The sequence below is a fragment of the Podarcis cretensis genome (genome assembly GCF_951804945.1).
Source record: "Podarcis cretensis genome assembly, chromosome: 14".
Classification (NCBI taxonomy): Eukaryota; Metazoa; Chordata; class Lepidosauria; order Squamata; family Lacertidae; genus Podarcis; species Podarcis cretensis.
This window is the reverse complement of record NC_137183.1, coordinates 40,034,207-40,055,393: the sequence shown is the minus strand read 5'-3', so window position 1 is coordinate 40,055,393 and position 21,187 is coordinate 40,034,207. Positions and strand designations below refer to the sequence as shown.

General features: G+C 45.0%; 1 protein-coding gene across 1 annotated transcript in view; it reads left to right on the top strand.

Annotated features, from left to right (window-relative positions):
• Positions 1 to 21,187, top strand: part of SHISA9 (shisa family member 9) — a 235,357-nt gene that overhangs the window by 139,594 nt on the left and 74,576 nt on the right. The gene's annotated exons all lie outside the window — the stretch shown is intronic.

Here is a 21,187-nt window from a genome sequence, read left to right as displayed (position 1 = left end):
CCTCCAGACCAAACATACCCAGCTGCCTCTGCTGTTCTTCATAAGGCTTGGTTCCCAAATTGCAGATTGAGGCAGAGACAGGATGCACTTCTGACTGAAGACATGCAAAAATAGACCGGTATGCCCATGTGTGCATGAAATCCAGCAATATCAAGCCCAGTGACAGTTTCTTCCTGACGGTTATGCTGGTACTTTCATTTCTCCCTGCCCCTAACATTTCATCCACTTATTATTATTTTTTCCTAACCAGCTGACTTTGAAAGGGCCTATTTCTGAGGAAGGGAAATGTGTTAAGTCTTGCACTTCTGCAAAGCATTTTCCAAGAATGGCATTTATTTACAGCAGCATGGTAACTCCCAAAGCAGCAGCTGTGGCTTACGCCACCGGCCCAAGCCAGGCGGCATGATATTGATGAATGGGAAGGGCAGCTCAGTCAGTGTGTGAATGAGCAAACAGGAAGATGGAAACAGAAAGATTTGCATGTGCAGATCTTGGGGGAGGAGGTACAGATGCACAGAATGAGGTGTCCCTCTTGCAGAAATGAAGCTAGGCAGCTGTCAGTGAAGCTGGGCATGCCAAAGGCCCCAGGTTTGACCCCCAGAATCTCCAAATAGGCCTGGAAGAGCTACTGCCAGGCAGTGTCAGTGAGTGAGTACTAAGCTTACTAGCCAGTGGTCTGACTCAGTCTAAGGCAGCTTCCTAAATGCAAAACTGGCTCTGTTACAGGTGGCGTTAATACACATTCCACATTTGTAAGGAATCAGTATTTTAGTGTGGCAGTACCTACACGCTAGGGGACACGGGTGGTGCTGTGGGTTAAACCACAGAACCTAGGACTTGCCGATCAGAAGGTCGGCGGTTCGAATCCCCGCAATGGGGTGAACTCCCGTTGCTCGGTCCCTGCTCCTGCCAACCTAGCAGTTTGAAAGCACGTCAAAGTGCAAGCAGATAAATAGGTCTACCTTCCAGCGGTAAGGTAAATGGCGTTTCCATGCGCTGCTCTGGTTCGCCAGAAGCGGCTTAGTCATGCTGGCCACATGACCCGGAAGCTGTACGCCGGCTCCCTCGGCCAATAAAGCGAGATGAGCGCCGCCACCCCAGAGTCGGCCACAACTGGACCTAATGGTCAGGGGTCCCTTTCCCTTTTCCTTTCCCTTTACCTACATGCTGGAACCAGGCAGGTGCTAGTTAAGGAATCAAGGAGTGTTCCGCTTTTCATTTCCAAAATCGGTGGAGATGTATACATGTGCTGCTCAATTTTATTTATTTATTTCCTTGTGTCATAAAATTCATCTTCTGCTTGATTGTAAAAAAACAACAACAACCCATCTTTGATAGTTTGACGAAATAGTGAAGTTCTAACAAGTTGCCGTCTTAACCACAGACATAACAAAATTAAAATTAAAAAGAGCCCCAAGACATTGGTAATAGTAATAAATATTCCATATGTTTGCTGGAACAGGTAAAAAATAAGGTGAAGTTTCAAGGGTAGTAATTTGTCTGAATTATATATTTGTGTTCCTTTGTATCACAAGTATGAAAAAGGCTGGAGAAAGAAACTAGCCAGATTGTGGTATGTGCTGTTGGAGGAGATTGCTGATATTCTGGGACACTGGGAAACATTATAAAGCCAAGCCAAACTGGAGTAAATTTGTTCTGTTTAGTTTGTCCATGCAACATTCGTAGTTTATTTGCCAATTTTTCTAATAAGGCTCCTTCCCAGACTGTTTAAACCAGTTGCTTACCAGAAAGATCCTTCAAGTGCCCTGGTTATAATATGGCTTGCTGCCTATAAGAGATAACTGATAAGTTGCTTACTACATAAAAATAAATACTATATAATCTAGTTCTGGAGAGCCATTCGCACAGAATCACCGAATCGTATTTCACTAAAAATCCTTGACCCAAAGATTTGCCATGAGGGGGCTTTCCCACCATAAATGTAAGTATGTTCCAGTTTCAGTGCAGCCTCTCCAGCACCTTGGGGATGAACCAGGATAGATTATAGCCAATCTCCTGGGGGTTAAATACCATAAATTAATTTAATTTCAAAGTTTATTCTCTATTCCTCACCAAGATGGATCAGAAAGGTGGCCTGGTCTATATTTTATTCCACAGATCTGGATCCAGTTTGATTTCTAGCTAATGTTCCGATTGTTTTTTAATGAAGCCTAACAAACCGGCAGAAGATCTAAGCAAGGTTTTATAGCTAACTCCTTACTGCTATTATCTGCCATCATTAACAATTTTTCAATAGGTATTCCCCACTGCAATGCCAGGTTCTCTCTGAAGACTGCTTAATGGTCATCAGGAAGGCTGTGTGATTCCATAAAGCTACTGGGGGGACTTCCAGAAAGCATCAAGGCAGTGACCTGTGAAAAGGTTCAGGATGTAATGGCAGAATCTCCCACAAGCAGATCACCAAAGTCATAAAAAAAAAAGCAAGAAAAAATTGGTAAGGTAAATCCTCAACAGAGAGGCTAATTGGTTGCTAGACATTCACATGGAAGATGTCGTGTATGTTGCTTTCTTCTCCTCCAGTAGAAAAACATATTTAAGGATGAGTTTTTGACCCAGCATCCTGTACTCACTGTGGTCATCCACATGCCCATGGGAAGCATACAAGAGCAGGAAAGACGCACACTCCCCTCCTGCGGTTTCTAGCAACTGGTATTCAGAAGCATTTCTGCCTCTGACCATAGAGGCAGAGCATAGCCATCGTAGCTAGTAAAAAGGTAAAGGTAAAGGATCCCTGGATGGTTAAATCCAGTCAAAGGCAACCATGGGGTTGTGGCGCCTCATCTCGCTTTCAGGCCAAGGGAACTGGCGTTTGTCCACAGACAACTTTCCGGGTCCTGTGGCCAGCATGACTAAACTGCTTCTGGCACAATGGAACACCGTGACAGAAGCCAGAGTGCACAGAAACGCCGTTTACCTTCCCACTGCAGTGGTACCTATTTATCTACTTGCACTGGCGTGCTTTTGAACTGCTAGGTTGGCAGGAGCTGGGACAGAGCAACGGGAGCTCACCCCGTCGCAGGGATTCGAACCACCAACCTTCCAATCACTAAGCCCAAGAGGTTCAGTGGTTTAGACCACAGTGCCACCCGCACCCCTTGTAGCTATTGATAACCTTATGCGCCATGAATTTGCCCGACCCACTTTTAAAGTCACCCAAGATGGTGGCCATCTCCTGTGGGAGCCAGTTCCCTGGTTTAATTTTGTGCTGCATCATGAAGTAATTTATTTTATCTGCCCTGAGTCTGCCAACAATTAGCTTCATTGGATGTCTGTGAGTTCTATTGTTATGTGAGAGGAAGAAAAACATTTCTCTATCCATGTTCTCCATGCTGTGCATCATTATATTTGCTTCTATCATGTTACATCTTTCTTGCCTTTTTCTCTAAACTAGTACAAGCCCTAAACACTGCAATCTTTATTCACAGGGGAGTGTCCCCCTAATCTCCCACAAACCATAAACTGGGGGGTGGGGAGGAGTCAGGGGACCTTCAAAGGTTTCTGAACTTCAGATCCCATTATCCCTGACCATTGACCATGCTGGCTGGGGCTGAAGGGATCTGGAAGTTAAAAAGTCCCAAATCTTGCAGAAATGCTGTTGTGAGCTAGGATGTCCAGAAAGTGGAGTTCTGGCCTGATTTTAGCATCCCTGGCACAAGTCGTGGTACGAAAGGCACCCAGCTTTGGCCATCATTTCAGCGAACTTGCTGTAGAATCAAATGCTCCTTTTTCTCCTCCGTCTTACAGAGATCATGTGGCACAATCTTTTTGCGTCACAATTGTGACTTTTTAATTGGGATCAGAGAGGGGAAAGGGAGGCTGACAACACTTCTCACACTGCTCAAAGGCTGCCATCATGATGAGCTAAAAATTCATTGACTGGAGGATAAAATGAGTAACCACTGAGGAATAAAAATAACGCCGATAAAGCCACAATGGTGGCTTTATTTCACTGCCAAGAGCTGCACACTGTAACCTGCCAATTTCTGACCCAGGGAGGAACCTCAGGCATGGGGGCAAAATGCAGGTGTTCTTGGGCCTCTCTATCTGTCCCTTGCCAGGCGGCCCTATCGCTGCCTCTGCTTCACCTCCCAAGTGTTCAACTCTGGTAATGCTCTCACCTGCATGAATGGAAGACAGAGAAGGGTTGCTGAATGTGTGTTGAAAACAGCTACTGTACAGAGGTAAAATTTACATCCATAGCTCCATCCATTTTGCCTCTGGCCTCACCTACCACTTGCATGTGGCCCTGAGAAGGTTACCCAGAAGGAAATGTGGCCCACAGGCTGAAAAAAAGGGTTCATCGCCTCCATTGCCTAAAGCACAAATCTGGTGATATCTCAGGAGCAGTGAAGTAGTTGCTTGATCCTTTGGGTATGTTTCCAAAGGTTTAGACAACCCTCAATGGGTGCACTATTTATCTTGGGAGTAAGAAAGGTGCTAGATGAACAATGTGGGTTATTAGGAGGTTTGCTGGACTTTTTTACAGAAACACAGAATTGTAGAGAAGGAAGGGACCCTAGGGTCATCTAGTCCAACCCCACTGCAACGTGGGAGTCACAGCAAAAGAATCCCTGACACCACTTTTTAACCTCTATTTAAAATAGAGGTTAAAATAGAAACCTCTATTTAAAAACAGTTGCCTCTTTTTAAAAGTAGCCTCTCTCTGGCCCACTAGAAGGGCATCGAGTAATGAGCCAACAGCTGACCATCTGGAAATACAAATAGCATTTGTATCACAAGCTCCCAATTGCCAACCAAATCTCGTATTTTAGGAGGGAAGAGTGTACAAATAGCATCTGGAATTTAAATGCATTTTTTTTTCAGATAATCTGCAGGAAATGGGATAGAATGTACTTAGAATGTGAAGTTGGAATGGGAATAGGCTGATTCCCTCCCACCCCAATGATTTTTTTTTAATCCTTTTGTAAAAAAAAATCAAAATCAAAACTCGTCTTTCCTTCTCTGAAAATTGCTCCAGTCTTTTGCTTGAAACGGTACCTCCAAATTCGCCTCTGAATTTTGCTTTGGGCAACATTCAGTGGCAACTCCCGGACGTCAGCATCAGCGAAGTGTGGCACTCCCACCATCCTAAAATATATCAAGGAACAAAGGCACCTGTGTCACTGAATTCTCAGCGATAGACGTGCTTCTTTCTTCCTTGCAAACAGGAGCGCACTGATCTTGCCTTATGGGCATGACATGCAGAATCTCCCCGGGACTGAAGGATCAAATAGCTTTGCATATCCACCTATTTGCCTGCAGGCCAAATCAACTGTGGGGAGATTATATATATATATGTGTGTGTGTGTGTGTGTGTGTGTGTGTGTGTGCGCGCGCGCAACATCGCCACTACTTGATGATGGAAGACAGAGATTGGTCTGAAGGGGCCTGATGTAGCTTCAGCTCTGGAGCTTGGGAAGGGCTGTGGCTCAGTGACAGAGGATCTGCTTTGCATCCAGGAGATCCCAAATTCAACCCCATGGATCTGCAGGTAAGGCTGGGGGAGACTTGCTGCCTGAACACCTGGAGAGCCAACTGCCAGTCATTGCAGGCAATAATAATAATAATAATAATAATAATAATAATAATAATAATATTTGTACCCCGCCCATCTGGCTGGGTTTCCCCAGCCACTCTGGGTGGCTTCCTCAGAAACCAAAATACACTAAAATATCACACATTAAAAACTTCACTGAACAGGGCTGCCTTAAGATGTCTTCTGAATGTCAGGTAGTTGTTTATCGCTTTGACATCTGGTGGGAGGGCGTTCCACAGGGCGGGTGCCACTACCGAGAAGGCCCTCTGCCTGGTTCCCTGTAGCTTTGCTTCTTGCAATGAGGGAACCGCCAGAAGGCCCTCGGCGCTGGACCTCAGCATCTGGGCAGAATGATGGGGGTGGAGATGCTTCTTCAGGTATACTGGGCCTAGGCCGTTTAGGGCTTTAAAGGTCAGCACCAATACTTTGAATTGTGCTCGGAAACGTACTGGGAGCCAATGTAGGTCTTTCAAGACCAATGTTATATGGCCTCGGCGGCCGCTCCCAGTCACCAGTCTAGCTGCCACATTCTGGATTAGTTATAGTTTCCAGGTCACCTTCAAAGGTAGCCCCACAGAGAGCGCATTGTAGTAGTCCAAGCGAGAGATAACTAGAGCATGCACCACTCTGGCGAGACAGTCCGCAGGCAGGTAGGGTCTCAGCCTGCGTACCAGGTGGAGTTGGTAGACAGCTGCCCTGGAGACAGAATTGACCTGCGCCTCCATGGACAGCTGTGAGTCCAGAATGACTCCCAGGCTGTGCACCTGGTCCTTCAGGGGCACAGTTACACCAATAGTGAGCTAGATAGACTGTTGGTCGGACTAAGCATAAGGCAGTTTCCTATGTTTCTCTGATCTAAGTGTCTCCGGTGGGCAACTTCTATGCCATCTTTTAAACACCTGCTGAAAACTTTTCTATTCTGCCAGGCCTAAGCAAGTACATCACCCACAACAGTCCATTAATGTTTGTTTTTCATTTCTTTTTGCTTTTAAATTTTGTTTTTATGGTGCTGTAGACTGCTCAGATAGATAGATAGATATAGATAGAATGGTCTCTAACTATAGGAATGAGACTCTTAGCTGTGAAAATGCTTTTATAAAAAACGTTTTGAAAAATACATTGAATTTTGCATAGCTCTCTCTCTCACCCTCTAGTGTCACATTTGTATATTGCACTTTACAACACATTGAAAACATTTTATTTGCAGCTGTGTAGCTGAGTCCTTAATCTCAGGGTCATGGGTTCAAGCCCCACAATGGGCAAAAAGATTTATGCATTGTAGGGGTTTGAACTAGATGAACATTGTGGTCCCCTTCCATTCTATGTTTCTATGAATAGGGAGACTCTGTGTGATGGCCTGGGAATCCGATTCAGAGGCTGAACCGGAGGAATCCCAGCCTGCACAGGAGTCCCCGCCTCCAGGGCCGGCTGAACTGGGGCAGGGCCTTGATTCTGAAGCGCCTGCACCTGTGCCGGATCCTCAGGAGCAGGAACCAGGTGAATCCACTCTGGCTCCAGAGGTGGTTGAGGACTCAGTGCCTACAGGTGAGTCTCCCCCTGGGCCCAGTAACCCTTCAGCCTCTCCTGAACTGCAGAGGCTCAGGGCAGAGAGGCGAAGGGAACTGGTTTCTCCCAGGAGGAGTGCTCGCCTTAAGGCCAGGAGAGGCGGGTCTCCTGGGGGCCGGGACCGCCCCTGGCCTCAGAGAAGATAAAGCCCAGTCAGCCCGGTCCCAGGTTGCGGGAGCAACATCGTTGATGAGCTGTTTCGGCCAGCATCCAGTCCTGTTTCCCCCCAGAGTTCCTGTCCTTGCCCGGCTTCCCTCTGTGGACCCCACTTCGCCCGAGGAGGACTGTCTGCCGACCCTCAACTCAGGTCCTGGACCTCGCCCCACGGTAACCTCCCCCCCGGACCAGCACACTCTGTCAATTTCTGTTTCCTTCAGTTTTGCATTTTCTCCATCTAAAGTTCAATTTTCCACATTTCCACATCAGTCTGTGATTCTTTTTTAAAATCCTCATGGAAACTCATCAGCATTTTAGGGCTGATTTCTCCTAACATAGACACTTTTTTGTCTGCAATTTTGCCTATCCTATGCATTTTGGCAGCATATATTTTCCCTAGTGTGATGCATTTATCTACATTATTTTCACTAATGTATGCATTTTCATGCAAACTTTACAGCCGTATATGCATTTCTCTACACATTACTTGGGTAGAGAACCGCACTACAAAATTCAGAGAAGCACGCATTTCGAACGATGACTGTATTTTGGTTTGCTCCCCAGGGAAAGGGGGCGGGGAGAGGAGAATACAATAGTGCATATAAATCTTTTCAAGAAAGGAGCAAGGAATAATCTTTTATAGTCAACTAGCTTAATTTAAAGGCGGGTTATGTTTGCGTGTGTGTTCAAGGTAGCGAGGGGGGGGGAGGGAGAAAAACGCACCATAAAAGATGCTGCTAGAAAATCTTACTTCTTTAGAAATGCTCTACAGATAATTACTATTGTGATTAATGGGTATGCCATACCAGTTAACCTATTGGTTTTGTTCCTCAAGGTTTACTAAGATATATTTAATGTACTTTTTAAAAAAGTCTCTTTGTTAAAAAATATATATAAATATATAAAACCTACAATGGCAGGGCATGGGGGAGTTATTGATAACCAATGCTCCCTACATAAAAAGTTCCATGTATGGGGTAGAATGGGACGCGGGTGGCACTGTGGGTTAAACCACAGAGCCTAGGAATTGCCGATCAGAAGGTTGGCAGAACGAATGCTCAGTAGAGACTGAACATTGTTTAACGTCTGCATAAGCTTTGTGCAAGCATATCAGGGTGGATCTTCAATAAATGGGAGTCCTAGGGGACGCAGGTGGTGCTGTGGGTTAAACCACAGAGCCTAGGACTTGCTGATCAGAAGGTTGGCCTGCTACATGGTGAGCTCCCGTTGCTCGGTCCCTGCTCCTGCCAACCTAGCAGTTCAAAAGCACGTCAAAGTGCAAGTAGATAAATAGGTACCACTCCAGCGGGAAGGTAAACGGTGTTTCCATGCACTGCTCTGGTTCTCCAGAAGCGGCTTAGTCATGCTGGCCAGATGACCCGGAAGCTGTACGCTGGCTCCCTCAGCCAGTAAAGCGAGATGAGCGCTGCAACCCCAGAGTCGGCCACGACTGAACCTAATGGTCAGGGGTCCCTTTACCTTTACTATGGGATAGAATCATAGGATCTTGGAGATGGAAGGACCCAAAGGTCATCTAGTCCAACCCTCTGCAATGCAGAAATCTCAGCTAAAGCATCCATGACAGATGGCTATCTAACCTCTGTTTATAAACCTTCAAGGGAGGAGAGGCCATCACCTTCCCAGGTAGCCCGTTCCACTGTCAAACAACTCTTACCACATTAGGATAACGGCCAGAGTAAATTCCACCTCCCAGCCAACAGGGGCACTAGTTTGTCACATGAAATTCCAGAGCTGGTGACTTTTTGGCAGCCGGTAGCCTCTGAGGTCAGTGGTTTGAACTGGAAGTTCAGTTGACAGAAGATTGAGGCTAATCAGACATTTAAAAAAAACAGTAGCACAGTTAACCTATGGAACTCATTCCCACAGGAGACAGTGATTGCCACCAACTTGGAGGGCTTTAGATCAGCCTTTCTCATCAAGTCTAGTCGCCATTTATAGCCTCATCCTCCCTGAATCTGTCCCATCTTCATTTAAAGCAGCGGTTCTCAACCTGTGGGTCTCCAGGTGTTGTTGCACTACAACTCCCATCACCCCTAGCTAGCAAGGCCAGAGTTCAGGGATGATGGGAGTTGTAGTCCAACAACATCTGGGGACCCACAGGTTGAGAAGCGCTGCTTTAAATGAAGATGAGACAGATTCAGGGAGGATGAGGCTATAAATGGAGACTAGACTTGATGACTATGCTCTGCTTCCACAGAGGCAGTGATGCTTCAGGATAGTAGTTCCTAGAAATCACAGGAGGAAGGAGTGCTCTTATGTGCAAGTCTTCCTGGTGGGTTTCCCTCAGTCACACCATAGATCTGTGTAACAACATAATTATATCAGCAGTTTTATTTTCAATTCCTTTCCTAATGATCTGTAGGCATGTAGTTTGCCTTTTTTCCCTCAGAGCTGTGGCACACTGTGTCAATATCTTTATCCAGCTATCTACTATGACCCCAATATCTCGTTCTTGGTCAGTCACTGCCTGTTCAGACCCCATATGAGTGTATATAAGAGGTTTCGCCCCTACATGCATCAGTTCACACTTATTTATACCGTATTGCACTTGCCATTTTACTGACCCACAATGCTTTGGAGCAATGCTACAGCAAGGCATTGTGGGTAATGGAAGTGGAAGGCAGCTTGTAGCCAGCCACCGCAGATTGCAGCATCGCTGCTGTCAGCAAATAAACCCTCTGAGGGGCAGTTGGAGGGCCTTTAGTTGCCCCCTCCCTTGCCCTCCTGAAACCTGGAGTCAGCCTTGTTTCAATCACAGATTCTTGGTGCAATTGGGGGGGGGGAGCATACCAGAGAAAAGTTTTTACGAGAGAAAAAGAGCTGTTCAAAACAAGGCACGGACAAAGCGCTGAGGTGGTAACATAGACATTTGAAAAAGCGGGAAATGAAGGGAAATGGTCTAGCAGTAATGACGGACCCAGTGACCTTTACTGTGCTAGTGATTACAGCTATTATGTTCTTAAATTATGCACATTTCACATGTGTGTGATCTCTTAATTCTACGAATGAAGCCCTCAGTGTCATTCTTGGAGTCAATCAAGGCTCTGCTATTCTGAGCGCTATGTTATCAAAACAATTACGCCAACCAAAGACCCACTGAAACGAACTCATCCGGATACGCCCAAGTGTAACAAAGATAAAAAATAGAAATGGCCAGTTTTTGTCCAAATGTGTCAGGAAGGGGCCCTAAGTCTTGGCAGAAAGGCTTTGTTTTGCATTGTCTCTTGAACACGCTCTTCCTTAGGGCTGCACTAAACACAACGCACAGTCACATGCAATAAAAATCCAATATAACCACACAGCCCATACTAGTCCTTCTCGGAGTAGACCCATGGACATCAATACATTTAAGCCAGTCCTTTCCAATAATGTTAACGGGGTTGAGTAGGCCTAGCATTGGGTATGGCCCTTTGTTACAGAGGAGACATTGTGGTGGCTGGGGATTTTCAGCAGGGAACATATAATTCTGACTGGTAGGGTCTCCAGAGGGTTACAGACAGGAGACCTTCCCCCCCCCACCTTGAAATGTCAGCATCAAACCTGATACTTTTTGCCAGCAGAGCATGTCTTCTACCACTGTGCAACCACTCATGATTGGGTGTGCACCATGTCTCATTTGCCTTGAGACCAGCTCTGTTGCCTCTCTATCATATTGACACTCTTCTGTATGTAAAGCCCATGTGCTGTGCAGCAGATTCAGCCAAGAACTGAACCAAATCAGGCTCATTGTAGGGGCATCCAGGCTTGTGCTGAGCTGAGTCACAAGAGCCCCAGATTGTGCTGGGCCTGGGAATAACCCGAGAAACAGGGTCCAGGACTGGTCCAGAATCCGGAGGTTCCACTAGGAGTCAGTCTGACAGTGCCAAGGCAGGACACGAGGCAGGAAATCAGGCAAGGACAGGTACAGGATCTGGCATACAGCAATGCTGCTCCCGCAACCTGGGGCGGGGGTCCGGCAGCCTTTTATCTTTGTCAGGGTAACGGCCAGTCCTGATCCCCCAGCGACTCACCTCCCTGTTTCACCCAGAGGCAAGCACTCCTCCTGCGAGTACTCAGGTCTCTCCTTCTCTCAGACCTTAGTCTCTGCAGCTCAGGAGACGTCAGTGGGTTACTAGACCCAGAGGCCGCCTCAGCCTCTCCTGACCCAACCAGTAGTGGAGCAGCTGTAAGTGATGGCCCAGCTGAAGGCAACAAGGTAATCTCCGCATCTGGAGCCGGGGCAGGCTCAGGCCCCTGACTCGGCCCAGCTGGTGTTTGTTGCAGGGGAACCTGTGCAGACTGGGACTCTTCAGGATCAGGCCTCAGACTTGGTTCAGATGATGCCTGAGGCAAAGGATCCGGTGTGGACTGAGACTCCTCCGGTTCCGAGTCCCAGGCCATCACACAGATAAACCCAGATTGGGCCACCCCGAGCAATCTGGGTCTGTCCGGGGTGGGATATCAGACAGGAAGGCTGCAGACTCCAGCAGGATCCCTTCTTGCAAGGTCCTTCCCTGTGGAGTAGAGACTTGGAAAGCAGCTTTCTGAAGTATTGAATGCTTCTAGTCTCTGTGGCTTGTGTGCGGGGAGAAATATCTCCTTCTCTCACCTTATGCTTAATTAACGTTTATAAAACTCCAGTTAAATATGAGGCCAGGTTGCATTGAGTGTTCCCTGGGTCAGCCCAGATCAGGTTGGGGGCCATTTTGGATCAGGAGGGGGGCTTTGCACAGCCCTTGTTCTAGAGCTATAAATTCTTCCCATCACTTCGTTCCTCACTGGCCAGTTTCTAAAACTAGCTGCTGGCCAAGGTTGTGTTTATCCATTTGGAAGTAAGTAAGCAAGGAAGGAAGGAAGGAAGAAAATAAATACTAAAAAAACACCCTCATGTTGACTTCACTTTCAGTGTAATGGACCTTGGCACATTTTCTTTCATCACAGCTGGTAATAATAAGCAGTAATGTTTTATTGCAATCACTGGGATGTTTGGATCATTGATTTCAATGTAATATTGATATAATGCAATATTAATATACAGCACAAGTGGATGTGTGGAAGCCTGGGGAAAATGGTAAGGAAACATTTCAGGCTGAGATGTGAAAGAGTCCACCTGTTGTTCTGCTTCTGTGTGAAAACAATGCACACAGATGCTCAGGAGTGTGCGCCAGATTCCAGCATAGTGACCAGGTCACTGGCATGGTGCCCTTCAGAGATTATGGACCACAACTACCAGTATCCCTAGCTATTGGCCAATACTGGCTGGGGCTGGTGGGAGTTGTGGTCCACAAATAATGGAAGACAGCCAGTAGTGGAGTGGTCTGGGTTTCTGGGTTGTTGTTGTTTAATATTTTAAATATTAAAGTGGTTTACAACCTTCTGGGTTGTTGTTGTTTAATATTTTAAATATTAAAGCGGTTTACAACCTACATTAAAACAGCAAATAAAAGAATCCAGAATAAAACATCACAATGGATGATGTTACTGTTTTGGCAGCAAGGTCCTTGCAGGGTCCTCCTGTCTCTTGCATCTAAGAACCTCCCAATCAGCATGGGAGGGGAGCTTTGTAGTCACTGAGAGGAAGTCCTCTCACCCTTCATGAGAACTGGAGCCAGAAGAAAAGGAGATGAGACCGTCATGGAGGATTGGCTCCAAGGGTCATTCTGGAGAAGGCACTCAGGAAGAACACTGAGGAGAATTTGTCTGTATGCTCCAAAATGAAGCATTTAGAAGCACTGAAAACACCCTACTAGAGAGGAATGGCAAACTACGACTACGCAGAAATGGCAAAACTGACCGGAAAGCTCAGGCACCAAGAAGACAAGAAATTCAAGAAAGAATGGGGGAAGTTTATACTTTATTTAGGAGACCACTGTAAACAGATGCAAACATTAGCAGGATTTTAATCTCACTTGTAATGTAACAAATACCACGGACAATATGGATAGATATAAAATATAGATTACGAAGTAATATGCAGTTGAAAATGTTGACAATAGGAACCATGGAGGGGATAGGGGGAAGTCTCGAGATTCAGAGTACAGTGGTGCCCCGCAAAAAGGGTTTTCCGTTTTTTGAGGCGCTTCGCAAGACGAATTTCCCTATGGGCTTGCTTCGCAAGACGAAAACGTCTCGCGAGTCTTGCGAGTTTTTTCCCTTCCCCCCCTTTTTCTAAGCTGCTAATAGCCGCTTAGCCGCTAAGCCACTAAGCCGCTAATAGTGCTAATCCGCTAAGCCGCTAATAGGGATGCTTCGCAAGACGAAAAAACCGCTAGACGAAGAGACTCGCGGAACGGATTATTTTCGTCTTGCGAGGCACCACTGTAATCTCTTTATATGGATGTGTATTTGGTGTGGTTATAAATCTATATTTGTAAAATCAAATAAAAATGATTTAAAAGAAGAGAACAAGAGGCAGCCTAAGGTGCAGGAAACACACACACAGGAACACTGAAAACATAAGATGCTTCAGTTTCAAGAGAATGGTGTGCAAGTTCTGTTACGTACAGTGGAATTGCAAGGAAAATGCAACTTATGACACTCTGAAAGAAGTTGTAAGAGCACTTCAAGTTATTTGGCCATGTACAAGCAAAGAAAATAGTAAACCTAGCAGAAAAGCAACACATGGAGATCTGCACTGATCATTGCAATGCATCCCTAATAATTATAATTAGTGCATAATTATAAGATTATTGTATAATGTTAGAAGGTTGTATAACCTTAGCAGGGGCCTGGCTGTGAGGGGGCATTGCTGTGACCATCATGAAGGGACCCAGCACTTATGGAATTGCCACTGCCCTACTGAGGACAGCATGCTGAATCCGTCACTGACCTCCCTAAGATCAGACTGATGAAGAAAAAGAGTTGCAGAGCTGTGTGTGATCAGCATGTTAAAGATACTTCAGAGCGATTGTCCAGATGACCTCATCCAACTGTTCCACATAGATGATGAGCTGCACAGGAGACGAGATAGAGCCCTGTGGGACTTCCGGGTTGGCGCCATCGCCGAATGGCGGACTCCCTCCGAGCTCCGGAGGGAGCCTGCTCGGCAGGGGCTGGGTTCTACAGCACCGGCGACGCGGGGACCCTCAAAAACCATGGGCGCTGAAACCCATGGGCATGGTGACTCGGTGGGCACCGTTTGCGTCCCCCCGACCCGCGAAGGAGTCTTTTTAAAGGCTGTGGAGCGGGTGACAGGGGGTGGTGGTGCTGTGAGTCCTCCGCTTCCCCTGCCGAGCGAAGCCGCATGCCATTCGAAGGAGAGCGCTGACTTCTTCCATTGAAAATTTGGACTTTAAAAGAATAACCCGTGAGTAATTGGAACTTGGATTAAAAAGGGGGGAAAATTCTTTTTAAATTCGGAGCGAGTGGGGGAGGTGCAAAAAGGAAGTCAGCCTCCCCCCTGTTGTAGAGGAGCTAAAGCAAAGGATTTGACAACTAAGATCGAGTGCAAACTTTTTTTGATAAAATTATTAACTTCGCGATGGAAAATTATAAGACTGGGCTGGAGGAGAAAAGTGGAATGTGAATTAAAAGGCAACCCCCCCCCCGGAAACCCCGGGAGCGATCCGTAAGAGCGCCGGGAGAGGAGAAATAGAGGTTTTGACAGCTGTCAAAGGAGCTGTCAAAGCAGAAGAACAAATAGAGAACTTTGTTACGAGGACTTTGCTGGTCACATTTGTTACAAATTGGATATAAATTGTTTAAAACAAGGAATAATAAGTTACTTTGACTGTTGGGTGTGATCGGGAAGGAAACTGAGTTACTATAATCCCTCTAGAGGAGCTGTGGGACACTACAAGTATTGTTGGCATCGAATTTGAATAGGACTTTTTATATCCTGGGAAACTGCAGAAATGGAACACTATTTTGTCTACAGAGGTCTACACACTAAAGGAGACAATAGATTTATCTATTGAAGAATGGAAGGGACTTGACGTAATGTTTTGTTCCTGAATAACAAAGCCTCTGCAGAGGAATTAGAAGCTTTTTGGAATTAGAACATTTGTGCAGGAGAGCAGGGAAAAAAAAAAAGAGGAGGAGAGAGAACAACAAGAACAACAAGAATAACAAGAACTGGACAAAGTTGGAAGATAGACTCCTTCCAAGATTGGACATGTGAAATCAAAGATGACCAAAAGACGGCAAAGACTAATAAAAAGACGGCAAAGCGGACTGGTGAAGGAATGTGGTTTAGATGTGGGAGCTCCAGGATGACAGTAGATATTGACGGACATTGGGAACGCAACCGGGAAAGGGGGGAGGGAAATTTGGAATCCAAAGGGTGTTAAATTACATTTTATTCTTTTTTCTATTTTTCTGTTTATTTTAATCTGTATTGTATATTAAAGGGGGGAACTCGTGGAAGGGAACAGGTCGATTTTAGGGGATGGGAAAATATTTTTTAAATTGAGTCAATGATAAATAATTTTAAAATTTGGGGTAAGAATTTGTTGAATCTATTTGAAAGAATTGGAATACAAGAGGGGGAGGGGAGGGGAAGTCCTGGAAGAATGCCAATGAAAATTAGGTTTTAAATTTGGATGTTTTTCTTTTTCTGTTATATTTGAAAATCTTTAATAAATATTATTTAAAAAGAGAGAGAGAGAGAGATAGAGCCCTGTGACGCCTCATTCCTGGTAAATGAAAACAGCTGGGTATGGTGCATCACATTTTGTTTTAAGACCAAAGGAGGAGGAAAAGTTAGAGCTCATCTTTTACTGCTTTGACGTGACTGCAGCTGGCGGAGAAGTGGGTTACAGCTCTTTTAAATCACCGGTGCTGTCACTTTGAAAATGCCACACAGTGTGAAATGGACGCTCTCTTCCAATGCTGCCAATAGCCCACATTTTCTAATAGTCTGTCAATTCTCAGTTTTGTGGTGAACTGGAATTTCAGAGAGTGGGAAGATAGTATGTTAACTAGGATTCAGTTTGTCAGTGTGGTGTAGTGGGTAGAGTGTTGGTCGAGGACCTGGGAGACCAGAGTTCAAATCCCCACTCAGCTATGGAGCTCACCAGGTGACCTTGGGCCAGTCATTGCATCTCAGCCTAACCTCCATCGTAGGGTTGTGATGGGGATTAACTGAGAACCATGCATTTCTCAACCTTGAGCTCCGTTGAGAAAAAGGTGGGCTATAAATGCACTAAATAAATAATAGATAAAGGCACGTTTCCCCAAAATAATATGGGAACTATTTTTTCTGAACTTAAATTCAGTTCTCTGTGTCTGCACATCAATTTGTAATGAAAATTCACTGGCTTTCTCATGTGAATTTCTCCTAACATGCATCTTAATGAAGGCAGCTTTCCCTAATGTACACATCATTGCAAAGCAACTTTCCCTAGTACAGTGGTACCTCAGGTTACAGACGCTTCAGGTTACATTCACTTCAGGTTTCAGACTCCGCTAACCCAGAAATAGTACCTCGGGTTAAGAACTTTGCTTCAGGATGAGAACCGAAATCGTTCGGCGGCGGTGCAGCAGCAGTGGGAGGCTGCATTAGCTAAAGTGGTACCTCAGGTTAAGAACATTTTCAGGTTAAGATCTGACCTCCAGAACGAATTCAGTTCTTAACCCGAGGTACCACTGTATAATGCATATTTCTATTTATTTCCACTAATAGATGGCATTCAATGCACACTTTTAATATATGTTTCTTGGCTGGAGAATTGCACTGCAAAATTTGTAGAAGTGCAATTTTCAAAAGGTGTCTGTGCTTTGCTTTCTAGATCACTTCAGAAAATGCATATTAGGTAAGTTTTCCTTTAAATGCGAATTGAATATAAATACTCTGCCAGCCATAGATACAGCTCCCTTCACCAGCAGCCAATGGTCAGGGAGAGGGTTGTAATTTGTGATGTCATCGTGCTTCATTCATTTTTTTGTGTGTGAATAATCGAGCCCATCCCACTTTGCAACTCTTTCTCCTTTGTAATCCTGATCCTCATCTATCCCTGCATAAGATTCCATAACTGTTTTCCAAAACTTAGATGTGTGTTTCACGACATGAATTTCCACCACATAACTGATAACATGTTTTGGTTTGCGTAATTTTATATCATTTTACTATAGACATATAGGTGTATATGGAAAGGAGATCTCATAGGTCAATGGAAGGTAATGTAACAGAATTTTTTATTATGGAAATTTTTTCTCAAAAAACAAACCAACCCCAATATGGTACAGGGCGTTGTAATCCTGTGAATGCCTGTGGAATCTCTCTCAATGTGTGCCTGCTTTGATGAGGGCACGAAATAGTGAATTATGTGTTATATCTTATGAGATTTGGATAAATGAGAACTTAATGCACATCCCTAGCCAGGGATGATGAGAGTTGGGGACACAAGGCTTTAGAACAGAGTCTTAGAAAGGATAGATCTACCACTGTAAATTGTGCAATGAAAAGCACACTCAATGATGATTAATTTTTACCCCACTTCATTTGGGAAGAAAACATAATATATGTAAGATAAATACAAGTTTAGCAGTGTGTTCTGAAAGAGGACAATGTGCCCAGAAGCTGGGATTAATCATAGCTGCCCACCCTAACAACTTACAGACCAGCACAGGCTCATTTGCTGCTGTGCAATGTTGATGATGGCCATTTCTGAGTAATGAGTTGTAGCCTGCAGTCTGAAAAAGACTCCAGTTGTCAGGCTTGTTTACTCTGAAATAGTCTCAATGGGCTGCTGTGGGGGTAAGTAGTTTGGGCACCTTGCTTTTAACAACTTCTGCGAATTACAATTCCGAGAATGATGAACAGCTTCATTCCGGGAGATTACTCGCGCCAACCTAAGTATTGAAATATATTCATAGCTTTTGGTGGTTGGAAACCATCCAGGATTTGGGGTGGGGTGGGCAGAAAGAAACAGCCTCTAAAACCTGCACAGCAGGAAGTTTGGGTCTGCATTTTAAATGTTTCTTCAAGCTTTTGTTAAGATAAAAACAGCTTTAAAAAACTGATCCTGGCTCCACAAACAAGATGATTGGCGTGCTCTTGCCTGGCTGGACTATATCCTTGAACTGAGATAATGCCCTTCAGTGTGGCCGAAAGGAGAATTGAGAGATGTGTGCTGTGCATAGTAACCTTTGACTTTTGCATGGCTGTAATGCAACTGACTGTCCCAAGCGAGAATTGGGCCAATATCACTCATATGTGACCCCTTCTGGTAAATGAACTACCATAGCCACTAGAGGACCGTGAAAAATTGTGTCATGGGCTTTTTAGACTTGTCTACCCATGTACTAGGGATGCAGATGGCGCTGTGGTCTAAACCACAGAGCCTAGGGCTTGCCGATCAGAAGGTCGGCGGTTCAAAACCCCGCGACGGGGTGAGCTCCCGTTGCTCAGTCCCTGCTCCTGCCAACCTAGCAGTTTGAAAGCAAAGTGCAAGTAGATAAATAGGTACCGCTCCAGTGGGAAGGTAAACAGCATTTCCTTGCGCTGCTCTGGTTCGCCAGAAGCGGCTTAGTCATGCTGGCCACATGACCTGGAAGCTGTCTGCGGACAAATGCTGCCTCCCTCAGCCAGTAAAGCAAGATGAGCGCCGCAACCCCAGAGTCGTCTGCGACTGGACCTAACGGCCAGGGGTACATTTACCCGTGTACTTTCTGAATCCTAAGGGGTGCATTGATTGCCAGATTTGGTCCCCCCCCCAGCTCTCCTACCCCGTTATAATCCTGTCTTCTCCAGATAAAATGTGACCAAGTCCTTTGACCTATCCTCATAAGATTTGCTCTTCAGGTTCCTCACCACCTTTGTCACTCTCCTCTGGATACAGATGGATTTTCCATGAAGCTGATAAATTGTTGCCATCCTTCCTTGCACATCAAATTTTTAAAAGCCCAACCATGCTTTCTCTCCCCTCCCCCCGCCACCCTTTTCTCATCCAGCCCTCATTCATAAGAAGATTGCATTGTTGCCAATTTTCTTCGTTCCAGGCTAAAAGGCTTTAAGTAAGCTGGAGGCTAAGCATGCTTCATTAGTTTCAGCTCCTCTACATATCTAAGCTGTTTAAGTGCAGTCATTCATTCAAGTACCAATGAATACTGTCCTGATGTTTTGCTTTTAAGTAAACTTACTTTAAGACATTCACACTTTCTAGGTCTGCCTGTTCTCACTTGCTTGACTTTCTCCAAAGCGAGGGTATCACAGGTATAGTTGTAGTAAGCTTGCCTATGCATGTGCATGCAGGGAAACAGCTCCCCATGCAGACCACAACGAGAGCAAGAGGTTAAAGCCAAGCTCTTGCTCTGGTCTCATGTGTGTGTGGTTCTTGCATTATAGTGCTTCTGAGATAAAGGAGGAGGAAGCCTGTAGGCATAAAAATAAATCATGGTTCAGATGCAAACTATTGAATCTGAACTGGCAACTCTCTTCCCGGCTCATAGAATTAACAAGTTCAGTTGACTACAGTTAATTGCACTAGTTCAAAAATCTCTGAACAACACCTGAAAGCAGTTCCCTTGATTGCTGGGTCGATGAAAATGAATTAAGTTTATTTTGGGGTAGAGCTTTGCATGATTTCTAGTTCATCTTCATGTTCATTCTGTCATCCCACCTCCCCAGCATGAGATCTGGACTCTTAGCTTTCATTTTGTGAAAAATAAAGCAAGCCAATTGGATATCTATAAAGAAAGTTAGAAAGCAAAATGTGGAGGCAACATTATAAGACTTATTAGGCACATATGGAGGTGCTGCTGTTACTAAGGGCACTTGGTCACTTAATTCACTGCTGCCAAGGAATCAGAAGAAAGGAATGTGAAACATTTCTTGCATCTTCCCTGCTGAAAGAGTAGCTTGCAAGAATAAGTACAAATATAGGGGAGAAAGCATTGATAGGACCTGTAGTTTCTTCAGGGTACTGAAAGACATCCTGATTCCCTTCACACAGCTACAATTGCCAGAGTCCCCTTGGTTGAGCAGTTGATCGTTTAACCACTCCAGGAATTGTAACACTGTGAAGGGAATAAGGGGTCTCCTAACAACTCTCAGCTCCATTCATAAACCACATTTCCAGGATTCTTTAGGACGATATAAGCTCTCCCTTATATCTCCAAATGTGAAAGTGGTAGCTAGAGGTTGAGATTGCGTGTAAACCATAGAGTTGGTAAGGACCCCAAGGGGAATCTAGTCTTACCCCCTGCAGTGAATATAATTTAAAGAAAGCTGAAATTTCAGGGAAGGAGCTGGAACGTCCCTTAGGAGACCAGTTTCCCCACAGGGCCCTGCTCTGGTTGCAGGTGTGATTTTATACACTAGTCAATATAATAGATAACAGGCATCATGCAAGCGTAGTGCAAAATTGCTGTTCAAAACCTGTCCAGATGAAACTGTAAAGTCATCGGGGTTTTCCCTTCAAATGGAAGACCATGTATGAATTATCAGAGCATTAGCAGACTTTTGCAAGAACTTCAAATTCTCATGGCGGCTGCCCTTGAATGTTCCCACCGGACGGGATTAATTACCAAGAAGGTGATTTTTCAAGTAAGGCTGAAGTATTAGCAAGTGAAATATACTTCAACAGAGATGCCTCTCCTGTGTTTTCCTCCCAGTCAGTTTCATAACTTGACTCAGCACATTATTATTAATTTTAATAATGAAAAAACACACTTTAAAAATACCTTGGGGAGCCACCTTGCAAACTGTTCCCCCCCCCCCACCTTAACACCAAAAGTAAATTGGGAGCAAAGAGACTTGCAAAAGGCTTTCACTCCTCTTGTAAAGTTAATGACTTTATTAAAACCTCTTCCGTCCAAAGAGGAGGCGCTCTGAGGGTTTCCAATAATTACTGTGCTCCATTATATCAGAGATCACAAAATGAAGGTTTTAAAACTTCATTAGTCTCCTGGCCCCCAATATGCTGATAGGCTGGAAATCTGGCCTCAACTGCTAGCAGAATATTTCAT